We start from the raw sequence: 16713 nt of genomic DNA, 5'->3' as shown, positions 1-16713 counted from the left end.
CGGTGAAACCCCGTCTCTACTAAAAAATACAAAAAACTAGCCGGGCGCGGTGACGGGCGCCTGTAGTCCCAGCAACTCGGGAGGCTGAGGCAGGAGAATGGCTTAAACCCAGGAGGCGGAGCTTGCAGTGAGCTGAGATCCGGCCACAGCACTCCAGACTGGGCGGCAGAGCGAGACTCCGTCTCAAAAAAAAAAAAAAAAAAAGTCAAAACTAAATTTTTTATATTCACCAAACTCTGTGAGCAAATCTCATTCCCTTTAAGGCTAACAACGTTGATATTCTATGTTTTATATAAGACGACACAGCATGCATGGGAGATAAATTTTGACCCTACTTCATTCACTTGTCACACTTTTTCCTCAAACAATACATTTATCAGAGTTTCACTCGGTAGACCCTGGTGGGTAGCAGCAGAGTTCATAAAGAACTGATATGGTAGAGTTAAAAGATCAAGGTCATTGGCTAAGGCCAAGATCAGTTGTAATTCTTCCTGTACCAAATAATTGTGTATACTTTACCCACATTTACTTCCCCCCTCTTAAAATCTAACCTATTTCCAGAGGCCAGTCCTGATGAAAATACTTTAGTGATGTTCTATTGCTTACCGAATAAAGTCTAAATTCCTTTCATGTTCTTTGTGTACCACCTTCCAACTATATCTACTGGTCTATGTCTCATTACTTTACATACCGTGCAGCTCAATAAACCTGGACCATTTTGCATTTCTCAAATGCATCTAATATCCAATATTTACATTTTCTCTTCTTTTCATATTTTCCATATGCTATTATTCTATACATTCTTCAAAGCTCAACTCAAATTCTCCCTTCCCCAGAAAATGTACCCCTGTTAAGAACAAACCACTATAAAGCTCAGACCATGTGTTAGTCATTATGCTAAATATTTTACATGTATTGACTTATTTAATTATCACATAACCCATGGTCCCCACTCAAAGTGAGGAAACAACGATACAGAGGTTATGTAACTTGCCTACTGTTGTTGCAGCTAGTTAGTAGGAGAACCATGATTCAAAGCCTGGTAAGCAATTCTCTCTCCTTTCCTGCTCTGAAATCCCGTATCATTGATTTTACATATCTTACAGCTAGGATGTCATATGTATCAGCTTGCTCGGAACAGCCCCAGTTATACCTATTTTTTCTGGCATAATTGTTAATAACACAGCAATTCACTCTTAAAACATTCATTATACACTGGTTGAGTTTTCCTCCCAAGTAGTTCGTTAACACCTCTTACCCTTTCCGTCTCTTTTGCCCTACCTGAATTTATAATCCTTCATCATTTACAGATGGTTACAACAGAATTCTGTTTTTTTTCTATGCCTACACACTCTGCCTCTCCTATATGTTTTCATACAACAATTGTGATGATTATTTTAGAACTCAAATAATATTAGGGCACTCCTAACATGAGAAAAAAATTCTTAAGTGACTTTCTATTGTCTCCAAGATAAAATCAAAACCCTTAAATTCATTAACAGATTTCAGGGCTCTTAGGAAATGACCCTTGTTTACAATTCCCATCCCATCCCCTAAGTCAACCAGTATAGCTAAACTGCCCTGCTATTTGCTTCCTGAAATACTTAGCAGTTATCTGTATTTGCACATGCTCTCTCTGTGATAACCTTTTTTAAAACATTCTTCATCACACAACCCAATTACCACTTCCTCTGCAATATCTTCCTTTTACCTCCTAGTAAGAGCTCGATGCACTTTTCTTTATACTACCTCTGTGTATATTTCTATTTCCACATTGGTAGATAAGAGTTAAGAGCACGAGCTCTGTTTGGGGACATAAATTAGATAACACATTAGTTTCTGCACATGGGAAGCATCTAATTATTAATAATGATAGTGAAGTTTAATTCTTATGCCACTGTGTTGTACTTGTTGTTTAACTCTCTGTGTCTCTCATTATTCTCCGAATTCCATGATAGCAAAAAATGTTTCTCATTTATTATGTTACTGTGTTTGTGTGTATATGTAAACATATTTCACATACAAATATACACACACACACATAAATTTTAATAAGCATTGTGTTCAAATAAAAAAGTCTTGATTATTGATAATTATTGCTAGTGCTAAATATTAATAAAGATGCTTATGGGTTTTAAATCAGTGTTTCCAATACCTTACTTAACATATTCTTGGAAATATTTGCTACTACCTTTAATCAACATATCTAAATGTATTTTATTATGACTTTTATCACCTTAAATCTTCTACTCTTCTACTTTGCTTCATTTCTCTGAAGTCAACATCAAGATCAAATACTGATGTCACCTTTGGCTTCTTGTTCTCTCTTGCAGTCCATCTTTTATGGAAATCCTATACATTTCTTGTTCTCTGTAAAATAATCTTTCCTTCTATTCTACAGTTACCTTTTCAGACAATTCATCCCCTCCTTGCTTATTCATGTATGGATTTCTAGTGTTTATGCAAATATACTGGAATATACATATATGTGTGTATATATACATATATATACCTATGTGTATGTGTGTGTGTGTGCATTCCAAACAAAGGGACCTTTTAAGTCTTCTGACCTGAAGTAGCACCCTTGTCACTAACAATTTTAGGATCATATACGCCTTTGAGTATCTACTGCGTTGTAGTGACTCTTTCCCAACAGAAAAAAAATAGAGAACCAAAGTTGGAAGAGTTTTATTCAGCTACTTGAAGATGGGCTGTCTAAAAATTCATGAATCTTTATTAAAAATGTCTGTTGTGAATGGATTGGAATTTGAGCTCTTAGACACAAGGAACATGATGGAAATTAATTTACCAAATTGAAGAACAGAACATTTCAGGGATAAGGGAGTAGTATGACATAATGAATAAGATTATACATTTTGAAATCGAAGAGAAATCTGTCCTATTTTAGCTTCATTAAATATTTTTCCAGCTTGTTTACTGCTTTGTTCTCAGAACCTAAAATAGACTGTTTTGTGAATGAATGAATATGAATATTTACTAAACTTATTTAGACTCTCTGACCTTGCTTCCAAATCTGTTAAGTAACAGTAGTCATACTCATCCATAAGAGTGTTATGCAGATTAATGAAATAACAAATGTAAAGCTCATAGTTTGGAACATAATATGTTTTCAAAGAATAGTATTTATTTTGAAAAAGCCAAATGACTACATTTTGGAATTGGTTCATAAAGTCACAACTAGAACTGAGCAAGGGTAGGGTCTCCTGCATGCATCAGAATAATGTGAGTGTAAGTACTCACATTATATCTTACCAAGTTATAGAATGACTGCTCCCTTCCAAGAACCACATGAGGTAAATATCTGTGAGTGAAGGTAGGAATCTGCATTTTGAACAAGCATTAGACTGAATGTAAATGGAATAAATTTTGAGCATCATGAAAGTAGGAGCTGACAGTAAACTTCTTGAGGATAATAACTATGTTGTATTAATTTTTGTTTTCCCAGTGTATAAAACTTAGATCACCACCAGCAAACATCTTTTTAATGAATGAATGCACTGATTGTGTTAAGTAGATTCTCTACGATATGTTTGTTTCTTGGAAGGAGGCAGAAAAAGCGACAAGAAGAATATACTCATAAGAAAGACCTGAATCAGAATGGATGTATTAATAATGTATATATTTTTAATCCCTAAGAGGACAAGGGAAGGGATATGCTTTAGTAAGATGGTTTGTCCTTAGCAGGAAGCTATGCAAATGGAAATGACAGGGCAAATGAACTTAAGACGTGTAAGTCCTTATAGATTCTAATCTAGTGGTTGAGAATGTATTATATAATATTTGACTTCAAAATATTAGTATCTGAAAATATTTTTAACAGATAAAAGTTTATAATGGGTGACAAAGAGATCTGATATTTGAGAATGGAAGCTGAGATTTTGCTGAAGTTGCTTATCAGCTTAAGGAGATTTGGGGCTGAGACAATGGAGTTTTCTAAATATGCAGTCATGTTATCTGCAAACAGGGACAATTTGACGTCCTCTTTTCCTAACTGAATACCCTTTATTTCTTTCTCCTGCCTGATTGCCCTGGCTAGAACTTCCAACACTATGTTGAATAGGAGTGGTGAGAGAGGGCATCCCTGTCTTGTGCCAGTTCTCAAAGGAAATGCTTCTAGCTTTTGCCCATTCAGTATGATATTGACTGTGAGTTTGTCGTAAATAGGTCTTATTATTTTGAGATATGTCCCATCGATACCTAATTTATTGACAGTTTTTAACATGAAAGGCTGTTGAATTTTGTCAAAGGCCTTTTCTACATCTCTTGAGATAATCTTGTGGTTTTGGTCTTTGGTTCTGTTTATACGCTGGATTGTGTTTATTGGTTTGCGTGTGTTGAATCAGCCTTGCACCCCAGGGATGAAGCCCACTTGATCATGGTGGATAAGCTTTTTGATGTGCTGCTGGATTAGGTTTTCCAGTATTTTATTTAGGATTTTTGCATCGATGTTCATCAGGGATATTGGTTTAAAATTCTCTTTTTTATATTGTGTCTCTGCCAGGCTTTGGTATCAGGATGATGTTGGCCTCATAAAATGAGTTAGGGAGGACTCCCTCTTTTTCTATTGATTGGAATAGTTTCAGAAGGAATGGTACCAACTCTTCCTTGTACCTCTGGTAGAATTCAGCTGTGAATCCGTCTGGTCCTGGATTTTTTTTTGGTTGGTAGGCTATTAATTATTGCCTCAGTTTCAGAGCCTGTTATTGGTCTATCCAGTGATTCAGTTTCTTCCTGGTTTAATCTTGGGAGGGTGTATGTGACCAGGAATCTTCAGAAAAGTCTCAGGATACAAAATCAATGTGCCAAAATCACAAGCATTCCTATACACCAATAATAGACATACAGAGAGCCAAATCATGAGTGAACTCCAATTCACAATTGCTTCAAAGAGAATAAAATCTCTAGGAATCCAACTTGCAAGGAATGTGAAGAACCTCTTCAAGAACTGCAAACGATTGCGCAATGAAATAAAAGAGGACACAAACAAATGGAAGAACATTCCATGCTCATGGATAGGAAGAATCAACACTGTGAAAATGGCCATACTGCCCAAGGTAATTTATAGATTCAATACCATCCCCATCAAGCTACCAATGACCTTCTTCACAGAATTGGAAAAAACTACTTTAAAGTTCATATGGAACCAAAAAAAGAGTCTGCATTGCCAAGACAATCCTTAGTCAAAAGAACAAAGCTGGAGGCATCACGCTACCTGACTTCAAACTATCCTACAAGGCTACAGTAACCAAAACAGCATGGTATTGGAACCAAAACAGAGATATAGACCAATGGAACAGAACAGAGCCCTTAGAAATAATACCACACATGTACAACCATCTGATCTTTGACAAACTTGACAAAAAGAAGAAATGGGGAAAGGATTCCCTATTTAATAAATGGTGCTGGGAAAACTAGCTAGCCATATGTAGAAAGCTGAAACTGGATCCCTTCCTTACACCTTATACAAAAAATGATTCAAGACCTAAAATCATAAAAACCCTAGAAGAAAACCTAGGTAATACCATTCAGGCCATAGGCATGGGCAAGGACTTCATGTCTAAAACACCAAAAGCAATGGCAACAAAAGCCAAAATTGACAAACGGGATCTAATTAAACTAAAGAGCTCTGCACAGCAAAAGAAACTACCATCAAAGTGAACAGGCAACCTACAGAATGGGAGAAAATTTTTGCAATCTACTCATCTGACAAAGGGCTAATATCCAGAATCTACAAATAACTCAAACAAATGTACAAGAAAAAAGCAAACAACCCCATCAAAAAGTGAGCAAAGGATATGAACACACACTTCTCAAAAGAAGACATTTATACAGCCAACAGACACATAAAAAAAATGCTCATGACCACTGGCCATCAGAGAAATGCCAAACCACAATGAGATACCATCTCTCACATGAGTTAGAATGGCAATCATTAAAAAGTCAGGAAACAACAGGTGCTGGAGAGGATGTGGAGAAATAGGAACACTTTTACACTGTTGGTGGAACTGTAGACTAGTTCAACCATTGTGGAAGACAGTGTGGCGATTCCTCAAGGATGTAGAACTAGAAATACCATTTGACCCAGCCATCCCATTACTGGGTATATACCCAAAGGATTATAAATCATGCTGCTATAAAGATACATGCAAACGTATGTTTATTGTGGCACTATTCACAACAGCAAAGACTTGGAACCAACACAAATGTCCATCAGTGATAGCCTGGATTAAGAAAATGTGGCACATATACACCATGGAATACTATGCAGCCATAAAAAAGGATGAGTTCATGTCCTTTGTGGAGACATGGATGAAGCTGGAAACCATCATTCTCAGTAAACTATCACAAGGACAAAAAACCAAACACTGCAAGTTCTCACTCATATATGGGAATTGAACAATGAGAACACTTGGACACAGGAAGGGTAACATCACACACCGGGGCCTGTTGTGTGGTGGGGGAAGGGGGAGATAGCATTAGGAGATATACCTAATGTAAATGGTGAGTTAATGGGTACAGCAAACCAACATGGCACATGTATACCTATGCAAGAGACCTGCATGTTGGGCACATGTACCCTAGAACTTCAAGTATAATTTTAAAAAAAGAAGAGTCTTGATACCAAACCATTCACCAAAGTACTACTGATCCATCTGCACTAGTAAACTAGAGACAAAGTTTTGGAGCTGGTACAGGGATGGGAAGGGATCGACAAGATCCTTGCATGAAGCCAGGAGTCTCTAAAAAATGACAGTTTCAGTGGATGAGTACGAAAAAGGCAGTTTCACAGTAAAAAGAAAAAATGATGGGAATACCTCCCTAGTTATAAACCTACCAATGGCCAGGCATGGTGGCTCACACCTGTAATCTCAGCACTTTGGGAGGCTGAGGTGGGAGGATCACTCAAGGCCAGGAGATTGAGACCAGCCTGGGCAATATAGTGAGACCTCAGCTCTACGCAAAAAATTTAAAAATTTAACAAGCGTGGTGGCACTTGCCTGGAGTCCCAGATTCTTAGGAGGCTGAGGCAGGAGGATAGCTTGAGCCCAGGAGGCAGAAGTTGCAATGAGCCGAGATCACGCCATTACACTCCAGCGTGGGCAACAGAGCAAGAATCTGTCTGAAAACAAAACAATACAAAACAAAACAAAACAAAACACAAAACAAAAACCTAGCAACTTGCAGATCTCAGGTCAGAATTCCACTACTCACATAGACAAGATAATCAACCTCCAATTTTCATTGAAAAGGATCTCAGGCTGGTAGTGGCCTCAGGCATTTGGCAAAAGTAGAGGAACAAACATTAAAACTAGGTGGTATGGTTTGGCTGTGTCCCCACTCAAATACCATCTTGAATTGTAGTTCCCATAATTCCCACGTGTCATGGGAGGGGCCTGGTGGGAGGTAATTGAATCATGGTGGTGGGTCTTTCCTATGCTGTTCTCATGACAGTTAATAAATCTCATGATATCTGATGGTTTTATAAAGGGGAGTTCCCCTACACATGCTCTCTCTTGCCAGTCGCCATGTAAAATGTGATTTTGCTTGTCCTTCACCTCCCACCGTGATCGTGAGGCCTCCTCAGCCATGTGGAACTGCAAGTCCATTTAACTTCTTTTTCTTTATAAATAAAAAAAAAAAGAGAGAGAGGGGGAGAGAATGGAAGCTGAAATGTAGATTCATATTTGCTTTGTTTACTAAAGTATCTAATGCTCAGATGATGTCAGGCACATAGTCGGTTGGTAATCAATTAACATTTGCTGACTAATCAGTAGAAGTCACACCTGAAATTGGGAATACGATCATAATGGCAGTCACAACACAGTGAGTTTTAAAAAGAGTCAAAAGTATGGAGCTTTCACCATAATACTGTGGATTGGAGTTTTGGACATGGATTGCTTAACCTTCCGGTTTATCAGTTGCCTTCTTTTCATATAATGTTATTATTACTCATACCAGCATGATTCCATTCATCACTGGATGCCTAAACTTGTAAATATAAAATGATGTTACATAAGAATGAAGTTTGGGATGGCTAAACCTGTCAATGTTTCCAGTTTTTCTTCTGTAAATTTACTCTGTGTTGTTTAAAAATAACAAAATAATTTATTCTCTTTTGAGGGAACACGTTTAAGTTACTTGTATTCATTTCTCCAAGTAGAAACCAAAAGTGTTATTCAAAAGATATGCTGAAACAAATTCAAATAAAATGCTAACTTGTCCTGCTCTTGTCGTTTTGTTTGAGGAATAATGTAATCATAAGTGACAAGGATCAGCCTTCAAGATAATTTATTATAAACGCAGTCCTTTAAAACTTTTGTTTATTGTATAAACATAACGTAGTCCCATTCTTCATTAAAACTAAGCCTTTAACTCTTTAACCCTGTGGTATGGATTCATCAGAAATTTACTCCCTATGAAGCTCTTTATGATCCCAACAGTCCTGATTCCTCCAGATTGTTTTATTTCCAAACTGTAAATATTGTTTTTTCACTCCTCAGTGTGGAAATTCAGCTACCTCCATATTACATGCTTACTGAAGTAGAAAACTGCCTAATCAAATAGGAAAACATTTGGCCATGAATAAATCAGGATTTGCCCAGCATTTCAAAGTGTGAAACGAGGCAGACAAGCACATATCCTAAGAGTTCTGCTTTCTCTTCCTTCCCTGTAGATAAATCAGAGGCTAATATGGCCACCACTACCATCTGTCTAAATACTTGTGTGGTTGTCTTGAATTAACACAGCAGAAATAGTGGAAGAAGTAATTAAGATTTCATTTTTACATTTCATCACCAGATGCTCTATAATATAAACGTATCCATAAACGTTCAGGTTGATTAAGCTTGTAACAAGTAAAACAATAAATGTTTAAAGATCAACTAATTCAGAACAAGAAACTGTTTTAATATGTTGACTTACAGTGTTTGCGGATCTTATTCCTTTTCTAGAACTTTAAATGAGAATTGCTGTAGATTTTATTGATAGTATAAAAGCATATTTTTATGTATATTCAAACAATAAATGCTGACATTGTCATTTATTCTACTTTTAAGTTAATAAATAGATAAATTAGCAGACACTAAAATGTAATTTCCATTGTTCCACTCTGTGACCTCTGGAAAGATCTTCCCGCAGTACCTTGTACTCAATAAATAACCAGAGAATAAATGAAATCCATACAGATTCTTTCAATTTCTGTATAATCAGTTGAAGAAATTTATGAGCAAGAAAGAATAACCTAAATTCTCTTCAGGAATAATCAATGAGATTATTGCAAAGCTGCACTACGGGAAACTAAATAAAAGCACGCATCAACACTAAAAGTAATTTTCAGCTTGAGACTTGGAAAGGGAACTCAATTTGCTTCTTATTAGACAATGTTTGAACCAATTATAACTTCAAATTTATTATAAATTCAAATATCTCTACTGTGAAATAGTAATTATAAAAGAAAGAAAAATGAGTGATTTTTTTTATCAGTCCCAAGAGAAAACAAAATTATGTGGAAAAGGTAACTTGCTTGTAAAATCTTTTTTTCTGATATAGTTTTAACTTCCCATTGAAGGAGCCTTTGGAGTGTAAATTTGCTTCAGGCAATGCTTGTGTATTACCTCATTTCTTTTTACTTTTAAAACCTAGTGAAGTCCCTAGAAACTCAATAAATATTTGCAGAATAAATGAACTGGCTGACAAGAGACTTCTTGCTCTCTTGTTATGCAAATAGCATTCAGTAAGAGTTTCTGGTAAGAATTTATAAATACAGGTTTTAACGCTCTGAAATAGATTATTGCTAGTGTTGATAGAAAACCCTTATTGGCAGGTTGGTACTTAAAGAAGTAATTGTTCAGCATTTGAATATATATTTAATATTTAGTATATATGGTAAATATATTTAATAAGGTTAAATATATGATTATACTACATATGTGTGCCCTTCAGGTTTTCCATCTGCAAATGAGAATAAATATGGCAATATCTTATTGAAGGAGCACAGAAATATTTATTTATTACTACACACTTTTTAGATAAGTATGCATGAGCCTATAGTTAATTATAAAGGTCTTTCCAAATACATTTTTGTACATATGCACACACACGTTTAGATAGATAGATAAGATAGCTGGATACAGATAGATGAAAGAATAAATGAACAAAAAGAGAAGAAGAAGAGAGAGAGAAAGAGAAAAAAATGAAAGAGGAGGAGGAAGAACAGAAGTGAGGTGTGGGAGAAGAAAATTGGCCAGGAAAAAGCCAAGTAATTATGGCGTACTTATTAGTTCATTTAATTTTAGACTTGGCTGACACTGAATCTTGTCACTAATTTACCTGAAAATTAATCTTTAAGAACTGTCATTTTTAAACTTCATTTTAAGCATATCTTTCTCAGCTGAATCTAACATGACAAAGATTTTTCCTGTCAGATAATAAATGTATGAGAGACTGGCTTAGTATTTCCCTTTAATACTGGCTACAGTGAATAAGGAGACCCACAGTGGTCTGGACTCTGCTGGAACATCAATCATGCATGACGTTATAACGAAAAGTCTTGACTAGTTATAGTCAATGTTGTCACTCTAACCTATGCTCATCTAAATGCAGACATTTATCCTACTACGGAGATTTCATTTCACTTCACCCAAACCCAGTCATTCCTCAGCATTTAGCGTATCATTTTGCACATGCATGTTTATAAAGAGGGTTCTGTAAAACACATGCTTTTTAGGATATATTTTCCCTATTATGATTTTTCCCTCTCAGACAAGAATCATAAATATTTGTAAGCATCTTTGATTTGGGATGAACTTTAGAATTAACCATAGATGCATGACTTCTTTCTGAAAAGTAAGTGGTTATAAATATTCCTATGACTTTTCAATAACATATTCTAGTATTTTAGTATCCATTTGCAGATGTAAAAATTGAATAATAATATTATGGGCATTCCCAATATTTAGAAAGTCTCTTCGCCAACCTCAATAGTCAGAATGAGGTAAGAGGAGGCAAATTTCCAAGCAATTCAAAGAAAATAATTTGTTTCGAACAAACTGAATATTTTTGATCAAGATAAGTCTCGTTCTCTAACTAAAATCACCAGTTAATTGCACCTCTACTTTTAATCAAGCCACAAAAATCTAACTACTCAATGTTTCCCAATCAAAGGAATCAAGAGAAATAATTATTAATTATATAGAATGGAATAAGTTAATTGAATAAAAAATAGTTTCAGACGGACTGTTATTTACTATATTTATTTGGATGCTTTGTAGAGTTCAACTCCAATATTTTTCAATTTAAATGGAAAAGAGACAAGACACAGAATTATGTTTTTTAGGTAATATAAGGTAGTGAGAAAACTTCTGAAAATTGTATCATGAAAAAAACTGTGATCAGTTCAGAGTAAGCATTTAATTATTTATCACGTGTATATAGCTTATCAATTTCCATAGGAAAATTATTTCAGACTGGTCACCTAGATACAATGGGAGTTTTATGAATCTTTTAGGTCTCTACATTATTCAACTTAATGTGCAAGTGCAGGGTAGGGAGGGTCATAAGGATTCTCAAAAGAAATTTCATAATCACTTTTCCATCTCTGGCTACTTTCATTTGAAACTGAAGCTCTCCTAAAACTGAACTCAGATAATATAAAAATAATTTATGGTATTCACTTGCCAATGATCACCGAAATTTCACCACCTCATTATTCAGTTTTACGTTGCTTGCTCTGTGATTTTCTGTTTGTTTTGTTTGTTTATTTGTTTTGGCTCCTTCATTTTAGCTTTTTATCTTAACTTGCCCAACTCACTTGATTAAAGATCATGCTTGGACTTTCATTCCTGGCTTCGAACTCCAAGAGCTCCAGACTCATGCTTTGCCTCTGGCCCTGGTAATGACCACCACACTCACTCCCTATGGCATTCCTCCCACCAACTCCCAGATTAGAACACAGAAATTATGCAGTGTTTTCCTCCTGAACAGTAAAAGTCTGGAGCACAGAAAGACCCCCATATCCACAAAGCAGAATTCCTCCACTTGAGCATTATTGACATTTTGTACCAGATAATTCTTATTGCAGGGACTTGTCCTATTCCTTGTGGAATATTTAACAGCACTAAACCCACCAGGGCTCACTAGATGCCAGTAGCACTTTTCCCAGTTATGACAACTAAAATTATCTCCAAACATTGCCAAAATTGCCTGGGGATAATCACCCCAATTTGAGAACCACCGCTATAAAGAAATAAGAGTGTGAGAGGAGTAAGAGGGATTTATCTATTTATATACTATTGTCAAACAATCACAATGCATAACCAATGTTGTATGTGACCTGAGAAACACAAAGAATGGTAAAGCACAATTTTCATCCTCATGAAACTTGCAATATAGTATAAGAAATGAAAACAAATAACTAGCACACAGAACTGGAAGACATGAGAATTAACGATCTCTCAATATGCATCCAGAGAAAGGAAAACAAAACTCTCCTTGGAGAAATCAAGAAGGGTGCTTGGAGAATTGATCTTGGAGAAAAAGCAGGATTCCAGAAGCTTTTAGGAGGTTAATGTCTTAGACGGAGAAGAAAGAGAACATTAGAAATCACTCTCCAGAAAGAATGTAAATGGCTTTGAACTCTGAAAGGTTTGGACAATGTTTGATTCATTACAAGGAGTCTTTTTATTTGGCTTCGTTTTATTTTTGGTCAGGGGAAATGACATAATGAGATAACAACGGTCTCATGGCTCCCTCTTCTCTTGTTTTTATATTTAACTCTTCTTTCCCACTTCCACCAGAGATTGGAGAGGAAGAAAGGAGGGGTTTGTGATCATTCCAACAAATTGTCCAGAGCATTTTTGTTGAATGAAAGTGAATCATCATGTAGCTTACTGTTACAAAATTGTTATTTGTATTATTTATATATTTATAATTTGTTACTATACAAATAAAATAGCTTAAGAAATAGTCTGAAAAATTTAACAATTTTAATAAATGAGCTAAAAAAATGTTTAAGTTTCTGTGAAGTTTGGATGAGAAAATAGCACTCAGGTTTTACTGATCTGTAAACTGACAACACAATATAATAAGAAAGGCAAAGGAAATAACCTTGTCAAGTCTGTTTAGGACATTGGCTCTTAAACCTTTACGAACTTATACTTTCTTTTCAGTATATAATAGAAATGCTAGAATTTCTCCCCAGAAAAATACCATAGGCACTTATTTATAAAATGTCATCTAAAACTTCAGGGTTTTTCTGACTTTCTGAAACCCTTCATGGCCCTTCTAGGCATCCATAGTTCTCAAGTTATAAGACCAAGAAAAAAACAGTTGCAGAATACAATATTTAGAGCATTGCTTCAGAGACCAAAGGAGCAGCCAAAAATCCCTAAAATACCAAATGGGGAGGTTTAGAAGCTGAAATCCCTGGGATCTTTATAAATACCTGGCATCATTTTAACTAATATGAAATAGAAAAGGAATTATCATTTTCTATTAAAGTTCTAAAAGTTTAAAGTATTATTATTCAACGGAAAATTGCTGTATGTCTTAAGAACAATATATGTTAAAAAACAACCTGATAAACTTAAACTAGTAGTTTAACCTCTCTGAGCTTCAGTTTTATGGGGTTTTTAAATAATGAAGTATTGGACTATGCTATTTTGAAGCCCTCTGTATGTCCTAAAATTTGATAATTTAAATAAACGCATCTATGTCTAAAAAATAACACAAACAAATAACTTCTAAAAATGAGAATTGCTACAATTATTCCCAGAGTAACATATTTTCAGGAAGTGATTCAAAGCTAGACGTCGTCGAATTGCCAAATGGCTGAATTTGCAAAAGTAGGCGATAATTAAGTCGTTATGCTCAACCCTTACTAAATATTAATGAATTCTCCATGACTTTGAATTGGAAGGGTTTTTTATATGAGCAGTTCTGACTGGGCTGTCGGAATGATGAATCATCTCTCACTCAGAGGTGGTCTTCCCCACCTCCAAGGTACTCATAGGCACTACCAGGAAATTTATCTGTGGTTGACTGTGTTGTACTTGGCTTTTAACTATTTTTTTTAAAAGGAACTTTCAATATTGATATCACCATCCTTTAGCCTGCAGGAGCAAAAGATTTTCACTGCAAAAAAAGGGCTTGACATTAAAAAAAAACAGTGCACTCAGCCAAGGCTCCAGTCATCTGCATGCACTCACCATTTGTGTGGCTTTACATCTGGCTGCACACATGCCAGGGCCTAGGATCAGAAAGGCATCTGGGGAGCAGAAGCTGGTCAGTGTAGTCCTCTCTACCCACATTTGTTGTTTGTTTTTGTAACACATGTTAGGCACCAAAGGGACAAACAAGGGTAAAATGGTTTTATCCTTTCTCATCTGGTTCTCTGCCATAGATACAAAGCCCAACCAAAGCATCAGATTTCAATGTCCAGACTGCTGAGGATCCCCACTTTCTTGTTCTTCATTCTTCACCATTCTTCTTAACAAATAGTTTTTCACCAAGTAGAAAGCAATGTAGTCCAATCAAATAAAGGGTTATTCATCTGTACCTTCTTCCCAATTCCTGGTTATTAACAGTGTATTTGTGGGATAATGCTTCTTGTGCCTTATTTCATAGGAATATATTCTCTTAAGAACTATATATTCATGGTAGTTTAAACTTCTGAAATTAAAAACACAGATAATCTTTGGTAGATAAATGAGCTCCATCATATGAATTAATCAAAAGTTCTGCTGTTTGGAGGACAAAATGTATCTCTCATGGAAATAACTTTAAAAATAGTGGATAGGACCTTAGAGAAAAGCAAGGCAGAGAGAGAGAGAGGGATGGGAAGAAAAGAAAAAAGAATGAAGGAAGGAGGAAAGGAATGAAGGAAGGAAGGAAGGAAGGAAGGAAGGAAGGAAGGAAGGAAGGAAGGAAGGAAGGAAGGAAGGAAGGAGGGAGAGAAGGAAGAAAGGAAGGAAGGAAAAGGGAGGAAGGAGGAAAGGAGGGAGAGCTAAATTGACACATAAAATATAGTATACATTCTTTTGCATGCAAATGTTTCTGTCTGTTCTGTAACGGAAACTGGAAATCCTTTAGCAGCTGGGCAACGGAGAGAGAGGCAAGAACTGTCTCTTTCAGGTGGGTAAACACTGTGCCTAATGGAGAGATGTTGATGGCCTCTGTCTGAGAGAAGGATAAGTTTTGACATGTGGCAACATTGCCACAGCTTCCATTTCAAGAGGTTACACGTTGCCACAAGCTGAATATGGTATGGTCACCCTACCTGTTCACATTTATTGAACAACTGTAAATTGGGTGTTTTAATCAGAGACTGCCAAACAATAATTAAACCCTGCTAGATAAAGAGTTTTGAATTAGAAATATGTCTGAGACTTAGGCAATCTATTATTTTCCAGTTGGCTTAGTGAGCATTTATGGACATTATTAGCAATTTGTTCTGTTTAAGTTTTTAACTTAAATTTTTCCCAACATTCATAAAATTAGAGAATAACAGAATAAATTTACATATCTCCATCATTTTGTTTCAAACTCAAGATTTTGATTTATTTGCATCAGTTATCCTTTTTTTTTCTTTCTTTTTTCATTGCCAAAATATTTCATAGCAAAATCTGGATCTCCTGTCATACATATTTCAGTTATACAACTCTAAACAAATGCATCTTCTAACACAATGGCAATACCATTATAACTCCCAATGAAAATAATATTTTTCCTATCATCTATTAATAACACCCTGTTTATAATACATTTTTCTTTATTGCCTATAAAATGTCTTTTATGTTGGGTTTGTTCAAATCAATATCTAAACAAGGTGTACACCTTAAATTTAGTTATGTGTCTTAAATATTTTTTCATCTTAAACAGTCCCATCTCTCTCTATTTCTTCCCACAGCACTGACTTACTATCAAATTCATATCAGTGTCATAATTGTCAGTGACTATTTTTCCCTTTAGCATCATTTAACTCATTTCTTTATTCCTCATATGTCCTGCAAATGGAAGCTAACCCTAAAAGTGAGTCATGTCTTAAAATATCATGAGAATGTATTGATTTTTTCATTGGTAGGCTCTAACAAATCAGTTTAGATTGTGAATAAAGAAAAGTAAAATATCTTGATATCTGCCATGGTTGGTGGAAGATCTCAAGTTGTTCAATATTATTAATATGACATACCAAATGTCTTACATGTGGGCTGCTGTACTTTTTTCATGACACCTACCTGGTTCCTACGATTTTTAGAATTTATAGACTCAGAACTAAGGGATTCTTACTAAGAAATGTTGTGAGAATTAATTAGAAAGTTAGGCACTAGATATTGAAGTAACTTTAATTGTGAAAAAAGGCCCTTTTACATATTTGACTTTTAATTGCACCTCTAAGATGTAATGGTAGACGATGCCTTGAAAGGTAAGAGATGATTTAGTATTCTATTTGAGTAAGTAGGATCACCCTAATGTAATAGATTACTGATACAATATTAAGTTGTTTCTGCATGGCTGATTACAGGGTAAAGTAACTCCAGGAAACATAACACAGTGTTTTCACTCTCCTGGTAATGCCCTGCTCTCATAAATAATCAAAGCCATAGTTGAAAGGCAAAAACTGTAACACAACATGAAATCTAAGGGAATTGTGCCTTGGTGATAGTGGTATGTAATACAGTAACATTAATAATCTTC

At 35.4% G+C, this 16713-nt stretch overlaps 1 protein-coding gene across 1 annotated transcript in view; it reads left to right on the top strand.

The window, feature by feature from the left end:
• AGMO (alkylglycerol monooxygenase) overlaps positions 1 to 16713 on the top strand; it is a 372156-nt gene that overhangs the window by 154253 nt on the left and 201190 nt on the right. The gene's annotated exons all lie outside the window — the stretch shown is intronic.

The sequence above is a fragment of the Rhinopithecus roxellana genome, chromosome 6 (assembly GCF_007565055.1).
Source record: "Rhinopithecus roxellana isolate Shanxi Qingling chromosome 6, ASM756505v1, whole genome shotgun sequence".
NCBI classification, from domain to species: Eukaryota; Metazoa; Chordata; class Mammalia; order Primates; family Cercopithecidae; genus Rhinopithecus; species Rhinopithecus roxellana.
This window is presented reverse-complemented; position numbering and strand designations above follow the sequence as displayed.